Source organism: Coenobita brevimanus, chromosome 55 (genome assembly GCF_032717465.1).
Source record: "Coenobita brevimanus isolate Jiangsu-jjx chromosome 55, ASM3271746v2, whole genome shotgun sequence".
In the NCBI taxonomy this organism is placed as follows: domain Eukaryota; kingdom Metazoa; phylum Arthropoda; class Malacostraca; order Decapoda; family Coenobitidae; genus Coenobita; species Coenobita brevimanus.
The window spans coordinates 11,819,296-11,828,328 of NC_137008.1; positions in this window are offsets into that span (position 1 = coordinate 11,819,296).

A 9,033-nucleotide genomic window follows, 5' to 3' on the forward strand; every position below is an offset into this window, starting at 1 on the left:
TTTAACTGTATATTTTTCACCCAGTGTTATAAATGGTTTCCTGAGTTGCAGGAAACCAGTAAGCGTGGTACTTAGTGCCGAGTCACCTGAGGTGGAAAGAAGAGTTTTAAAAAAAAAAAAAGTGACAGGAGGGATGATAGACAAAAAACTTATAAAGGTGAAGGAAAAAACAGGCAGTTATATATATGTGGTTGTTAAAAATAAGTAAAAGTTTTTATCCTATTTCAACCAAACTTGATGCAAGGCTTGGCGGTCTCACTCAGAGTAAAAGCATTGTTTTCTTTAAAGCAAAGGGCCAACGGTCAAGGTACAATGGGAAGGTCACTTTAACATTTTTTGTTGGATTTAGACCAAATGTTATTGAACGACTGTGGAGAAATCAGGATAAACTTATTAAATTTCAAAAACTACCATTCAGATGTGCAGATCATATGAAAAATGTAAGAGGCCAAGGTCCTATGGCAAGGTCAATGCAGTTTTGATATACAAACCAAAGTTAGTGGAAGTGTTAATGGTCGAACAACAAAATAGGAATTCAACATTGAATCACAGGTCAGGGTCACGGGGCAAGGTAAAAATTCGACCTTTCTGTAAGTGTATGAACAAATTAACTCCAACAGTTTTAATCCAAGTTGGATCAAATTTTGTTTTGAGGATTACCAAAGAGGCTGATCTATTGTTATTGAGGAAAAAAAATAGTTGAATGTCAAATGCCAAGGTTAAGTTACACAGTTTTAATTTGATGTGCTCTAAACATTGTAGAAGGACGTAGGGTAAAACAGGTATAATGATGTTCTAATCTGAGAAGTCAGTCAAAGGTCAAGGTCATAGGGAAAGCTCAAAGGTTAAGGTCACTTGCCAAAGCCAACTCAGATTGTTTTGATCGTATTGGAAACGTGGCTGGTGGAAGGATTAAGCTTTAGGCGATAATGAAGTTTTTCGATTTTTTGAGTTATCTCCAAAGTGTTGGAGACTCCAAGTGATCCTTCCTGTTCATTTACTTTATTTTATTTATTCATTTATTTTTTTATTATTTTTTTTTTCCTGGGGCAGTAAGGTATGTGCTTCAACATTTCATTTGTTCCCAATTGTTCTTCTTTACTTCGTTACTTCGTTAGAATAAAAAAATTATATGAAGGGACCTTGCGCCAAATGACTGGGATATTTGATTTATCTTAAGTTGAATTTTTCAAGCCTTAAAAGATAAGGGTTATAATACATTAAGATCTAAGGTGCTCTGCTAACCTAAGTAAGTACGTAATTTGGAGTTATAAAATTATTAATAAAAAAATGACAACTTTGGGCAAATTGGTTTACTAATCACAGACGTAGTATAAAGTGCTGTATAGTAAATGAGGTTTGTGGTCAACTAAACACCTTTATATTTGCTGTTTATTAACTACTTTGGTCTTGGTGATCGTCTTAATGAAGAACTTAACTGTTTGGAATTTTGAGGGTATTCTTCTATCAAGACACCAATTGTTAAATTAACATTTTCGCAGTCCAACCTGAGTGTCCAAGCAGCTCTTTAGACGCGGATCCGCGTCCAAAGAACTAGTCACCATTAATCAGGAATTGCTTTTAACGTCCTGATTTTTGGTCTGATATTAGTTTGATTGAATTTCCAGTTTGGTGATACTATTTTCATTCATGGGAAAATTCGAAAACATGACCAAAAAACGCTTAGAAAAAAATGGTATTAAGATTCTTATGTGCATATTCAAATTATACTCTTCATGACTGTGTTACTTTATGCAATATCACTTTCTATTTTCTTTAATCTTATTCTACAAAGTCTCAGCTTTCTGACAGTATAAAAACAAATCTGCTAATCTAAATGATATCGGAGTGAAAAAATATCAGAATATAGACATTCTTAAGCACTTTTTCAACTTAACAGTATAAAACAAATCCGCTAATCCAAATATTTTGGTGTGAAAAAATGATCGAAAAAGAACAAACTCGAGCGCCTGGCAGGAGAAGAGGGAGGCAGAGCGGGGTGGGGGAAAGCCCAAGGGTTCTGCTGGCTGCAGGGGGGTCGGACCACTAACGTGTTAAAGTAATAGGAGTCTCTCTGAATAAGTGAGGTATAAATTCATTCTAGCTAACTTCCCTTGAGTTGGCCAAATCTTAAAGCATACTTAGCTAGATATATCGGATTGACAGATATTGACGGGTTTGCAGTCTTGGTTGGGTTGTTTGGGTCGAATCCAAGCGTCCTGGTGCTGTCAGTATATACAATGCTTTCCCATCAGCTAGCTTATTTGAACTAAAAATGGTGCATCTCCTCCTTCATTGGATTCAGAGATGCCAAATATTAGGCTATTCAGTTACAGTTACTTAAATACAGAAAATTACTCTATGAAATTTACAAGGAAGGTCCAACTTAACTAGTTAACCTTTGTTTTTAAATAAAAGCCAAAGCCAAATATCCATTTTATCTACATTAAGATGATGAAACCTTCCATTTTCCATGTCATTATGCCATGCATGCACAGTCATGTACATGGAAGATTCTTATTATCATCGGAATTTTATACACGTATTTACACTACAATTGTCCATAAAAGGTTAAATGCAGTAGCATTTAACATATTAATATTAAAGATTTAACCAGAAAACTAGAGCAAATCCCTGGGTTATTAAACCACTCTCAACCATCACTGAATGTTCTCTGTTACATCACTATATGTTTTCTGTTATAATCCTCTGGTTTTTAACAAAGACAACCATACTGAAAGATGCGAATATACCGCAACACACAGGATATCTCCTTCTGGGGGAAATAGTTTCCACAATAACAGTTATAATAATGGAGCATTGAGGAGACAGACAGTAACTAGTCGAGGTTAACGCTCATGACACCAGTGATATCAGTGGTGGACGTTTTACCCATATGCACACATCTGCACAAAGAACACCAATGGCGTACAGTGCTGTAGCCTCAGAGGTTCTCTTCTTACATGCAGCATAAGCTTCTGCCTGTGTAGCATGGACATAGATCCTAGGAAGATGGGGTAAGAGGCCAAAAACCCTACAACAGGTTTGGTGGGGATAACATGTGCAGCCATCCCCCAGTATAGTTGAAGAATTAAAAAATAGTAATGGTTAATAAAAATGAAACAGAAAAATAAGTGATGCAATTTTTAATCGGTAGAGAAGCGGCCTGCAGTCCTGATGGTCACAGGTTCGATTCCCGGCTGGGGCAGGGAACAGTTTATGGATTTGAATTTCATAATGCGGACTTTACTGATCTACAAGAAGACCCGCCGACATGTAAAAGTACCCACGGTAATACCAGTACACCAGTCCTGTACGAGACAGCCCTAGCATGTATTTAATATGGACGGTGGGTGTTAGCGCCGAAGTGGTGACGTGGAGGTGTAGGAGGACTACTGGGCCTTGTGATAGACCACTGCCCCCTAACAATAGGCCCTGACGCCTTTGCCTAGAGTCGGACACATTAAAAAAAAATACATTTACCCACAGAGTCGTTATTGTCTTTACATGGAAAATGTGGATACTTTAATAACAGGAGAACTTAAAATGCTAGAAATATTAAAACCAAGAATATGTAAGCTGATCAGACATAGCAATTTATGCAATTAAAACGACCGCCAGCGTCATCTTACATTGCTGCCAGATGTGGTACATGTAACATCTAGTGCTACTTATCTTGGGCTCGTGATACCAGATTGATAATCTCCCTGTTTTTGACCGACTTAGGTAGCTGTATCACCTCACCTCTTTGGCGGTGGCCATCTATTCTCCATACAGTGCACTCTCAGAAGCACCCCCCCCCCCTCAAAAATCAAAAGAAATATACACCAGTTGTCTCAATGCTTTCACAAAATGACCAATGTAATCAACGATGATTTTTAGGAACCAAGGCACTACGTGGGGCGTCCAAAAGCAAATTTTAAATGAATACCAATGAAAGTCAGTCGTAAACTTTGTATTTGCCAAAATATACAGAAAAGGCATTTGCAGAAAAAGTTAATAATTATCTTGTCATGTAATTGATAAGTGCTTTGATATTTTCTTGAATAGAGTAGAGTTCTCTATACTGGATCAACTGGGGGCAAGGAGATCCTATAAAGGCAATAATCTGGTAAGTCTAAAGGTTCCCCCCTGAAGTAGGATTTGACGCATACTGTATAATGAATGAAACAGTATATTCTTTTAACAGAAATGAAAACTACACCCATTTTACACTTACTTGGCCCATCATTTCACACCCTTGTCATGACTAGCCGCAGTGGTTTAAAAAAAAAAAAAAAAAAAAAAAAAAAAAAAAAAAAAGCCTCTCCAGCATTGGTAAATGCACTCTGAGTCACCCCGCACACAGGAAGTGATCCGGTATATCTGCGTTGTCCAGAAGGTCCGCAAGACTTTTACCATTTACCGGATAATATCCAGTACGTTCGACAGTTTGTCTGGGGACCCCAGAGTGTTAGCTAAATTCGACATCAGGTCTTGTGGGGTACAGTAAAGCGAGAGTCTACTGTATATTATATATTATGTATAGAGAATCCCTAAGTACTCGACAGGGGCCCATTTTATTTGACGTTTTGCCGAAGAAAACTTCTTCAGGATACCACACGCATGGTAGGCTACAGTCAGCGCCCTAGTTAGGCCAAACAGTGTGGTGACAGTGACAACAACAAAAACGTGAAATACTAGAAAGCGCTCACAGAGTGCACACCTCCGCCAATGTCATTGCCATTAAAAAGGATTCGAATTCGTGGATATAGGATCCGGATCCGCCCCAAAATTTAATAAATTCTTTCGTGGTCAATGGCCCACCTTTCCCTGAAATTCATTGAAAACTTTTGGAGATATTGTGCAGGACACTCCGGATTCGAATCCGGATCCGCACCAAAATTTATTCATTTCTTCCTTGGCCCTTGGCCCACCCTTCCACAAAATTTCATTAAAGTCCGTTCATAACTTTTCAAGTAGCATCGGATCCGGTTCCATGGATATAGTATCCGGACCCGGATCCGCCCCAAAATTTAATGAATTCTTTTTTGGTTTATGGCGCACCTTTCCACAAACGTTCATTCAAATTCATTGAGAACTTTTGGAAATATTGTGCGGGAAACTCCAGATCCGGATCCAGATCCCACCCAAAATTTCATAATTTATTCCTTGGCCCATGGTCCACCCTTCCACAAAGTTTTATCCAAATCCGTTATTGTGTAGTCCTGCTAACACAAAAAAAAAAAAAAAAAAAAAACGCGAGGTAAAAATAACCTCCTTGGCGGAGGTAACAAGCTAATCAATCAGCCTGACTTCCCTTAGTCACTACGTATGGTATAAGTGTGGCCAGGGTAAACAACCCTTCTTTTTTACCTTCGCCAAGGAGGTTATGTTTTATCCCGCGGTGGTTTGTTTGTCGGTTTGTCTGTCCGTTTGTATGTTAGCAGGATTACTCAAAAAGCAATACACGGATTTGATGAATTTTTGTGGAAAGGCGGGCCATGGGCCGAGGAATAAGTTATTAAATTTTGGGCCGGATCCGGATCTGGATCCGGAGTATCCCGCACAATATCTCGAAAAGTTCTCAATGAATTTCAATGAAATTTTGTAGAAATGTGCGCCATGGACCAAGAAAGAACTGATTAAATTTGGGGGCGAATCCAGACCCTATATCCACGGATCCTGAACCGGGATTACTCAATAAGTTATAAATGGATTTTGATGAAATTTTGTGGAAGGGTGGGCCATGGGCCAAAGAAGAAATGATTAAATATTGAGGGTGGATCCGAATCCGGATCCAGAGTATCCCGCACAATATCTAAAGTTCTTAATCTATCTATCTATCTATTGCCAGACGCCTCAATCCCGTTTGGGGTGGCCACAAACAAATCGCCTCCAAGTCGCCCTGTCCCCCACCATTTCACTGCCCTGCTCCCAACTCACACACACCCCTATCTCATATACCTCTCCACCCCATCCCTCCATCTCATCCTCGGCCTCCCCCTCCCTCTTCCCCCCTCCACCTCACTCACATACACTTATTCTTAATGAATATCAATAAAATTTTGTGGAATGGTGGGCCATGGACCAAGAAAGAATTGATTAAGTTTTGGGGCGGATCCGGATCATTTTTCAACGGCAATGGCATTGGCGGAGGTATGCACTCTCTGAGCGCTTTCGAAAATTCATATTGTTACCGAAAGATAAGTGAGCTGATTCATAACATATTCGCAAAACAGTAACATTTACATACATCAAGAATTTCTCACCATTCCCCTCTATTCTGTTAGCCATGACTATTTTGTATTTTACCATGGCATTATCCAAAATACTCTATAAATCGTCTCTGTGTTTCTAGATTCCCTTAAACTCTCAACATGTCTTACCCAAATAAATCTTGTCACAATTCAAAGAAGGAATTCGGTACATACCTGCGTCGATTCCAGTCTTCTGTGTTTGTTTACCTTCCATAATAAATCAGTGATAGTCAAGCCATGATTATGTAAGTAGCGATATTACCAGATACACATGATTTGGGTGACTTGATTTTTCTCTCTGCTTTCAATTTCTAACCTGTTTTATAGTGTATATTGACTGCTCTTCTCCTGGTCCCAAGAATAAAGTACGAAGGGTGTTTTAATTAACGGAGAACCCTCAAAACTTAGTTGAATTCATCCTCAAAATACTCCTAACAACATCATTCTCAGAGCTCGAAGATTAGAGCCAATAAGACTTCCCCGCCTGGTTCTTGTGTGTGTGTGTGTGTGTGTGTGTGTGTGTGTGTGTGTGTGTGTGTGTGTGTGTGTGTGTGTGTGTGTGTGTGTGTGTGTGTGTGTGTGTGTGTGTGTGTGTGTGTGTGTGTGTGTGTGATCCGAGCGTAATAAGGCTACATACAAAATATACTCTGCAGCGACCTAAATTTCCCAGCTTTTATTATATTCGCTGGACGCCATGCATGAGATTATTTACATGACACCTCGACCCAATCCAAGCACATACGTTGTCCTACCAAAACAGGAAATTGTCGCACCAACCAGGAATAAAATATGAGCAGAATGTTGCCGTAGCTTTCATTTGCAAGCTCAGTGAATATTTAGTGCTTTGCATAATGTTTTTATCCTTGAATTTTGCATTACGTATTGGAGTGATGAAATATTCCCTTAAATACAGGTCTTTACTTGACAACATAGGCCAGATGTCTTAATGGCGTAAGGGGTGGCCACAAACCATCGCCCTCTATGTGGCCCTCTCCTCTGCCATTTGGCCGCCCTTCATCCAACTCACACCATCCTTTTTCAAATATCTCTCCACTACACCCCTCCTACACTTCCTTGCTCTCCCCCTTCACCTATCCCTCACCTCCTCGCTCACCTGCACTATTCTCATCAGTTACTCATTCTCCATCCTCTCCACTTGGCCAAACAATCTCAAATTATTTCTCTGAATGCTGTCAGTCATAAACAACATCACATTTCTCTTTTACTTACTAACTTTTCTTTCTGCTTTCATGTAACTTCACATGTTTCTCTCATATAACTTATTTCCTCTGCTCTCCCTTTAGTGTCCGTCCAACAAGGTCCAATCTTTGCTTCCGAAAATTAGATTGGAGGCACAATATTGACATTCAGTGAGTTTTTTCTTTTTTCCATGCTCACTTTCCTATTCCTTATGACATTATGTACAAAGTACATGAAAATGAATGTACACACCAATATATACACATGTACAGGTATTGAAAATATAATTATATGCCGATCAATCGTCAGAATCTTAGTGCATCAAGAAACTGCACCGTTCATTTTTGTTGTAAGTTCGATCGGTTTCAGACTAATCTGAGGAAGAATGATCGTTTCCAGCCCTCAAACTATCGCAAAACCGCTTTGCTTTTTACGTATTTCCAAATTCTTTAAGGCTATCCTTACTGGGAAGATTTTGAAGCACATTGTTCTTATTCTTTTTCACCATTAGTATGAGGTTTGCTCTAATAACTAATTGAAATTTAACATTAAATTTTTATCCTCGCTGGGATTCAAACACTCAGGTCCCAACACTTTACCACAATGCATGTCATGTTACAACTGAGCCGAAGAGAGGTGCCTAACTTTGCCTTCTGCCTACGCGGCCAATTGTGCACCCCATCACACTGTCTAGGATTCTTTTCTGAAGATCATCTTCCATTCCTTTCATGCTCTTCTTCATTTTGCTATCGGGAAATTGGTTAAGGCTTTGGTGCTGTGCTTGATATCTCAAAGTTTTTAGATCGACTTTGGCACACATCTTCAATTTTCATAATGCCACATTACAGATTTTATAATTCTATCAGCACCTTCACGTTAGTCTTCCCATCTTCGTCTCTTAGTGCGGGAAATGGTTAAGGCTTTGCTGTTGTGCTTGATGTCTCACAGGCTTTAAACCGAGTGTGACACAGATCTTCAGTTTTCCTATTTCCATCTTATGAATTATATAATTCTAGCAGCACATTCATTTTAGCCTTCCCAACTTAGTCTCACCCTTACTCCCTACAACCCGTCTCTCATCACAGCAGTGTTATGTCTCGTTCCCCCTAATTTCATTCTGTGTTCAGTTGCATTCTGATATGTCTTCTTACAACCATCCCTCATTATGGTGGGCATACAGTGCTCATCTAGCAAGGCACACACATCCCTCTTCTAGGCAACTCTTTAATGCAAGAGTCAGTAGATACTCTCAGTTTGTGAAACATGCAGATTTTGAACTACTGAACTATCTTCTTCATTCCCTATTCTCCGATGCCCATGACCTCCAGTCGTTTAAACACGGTACCGGTGTCTAAGAATCTTTTTTTTTTTTTTTTTTTTTTTTTTTTTTTTTTTTTTTTTTTTAACGCGAGGAAGAAGGAACCAAATGCCATGAGCCCGCAATAAGAGTTCCCTTCAAGAGAAAAACAAAATACAAAAGAGAGCCAAATTCAAGATCCATTCATTTCGAGATGCCTGGACACACTGCGTTTGAAAGACTGGAGATCACAGGCAGCAGGAAATACAGACAGAGGGAGACAGTTCCAGAGTTGAC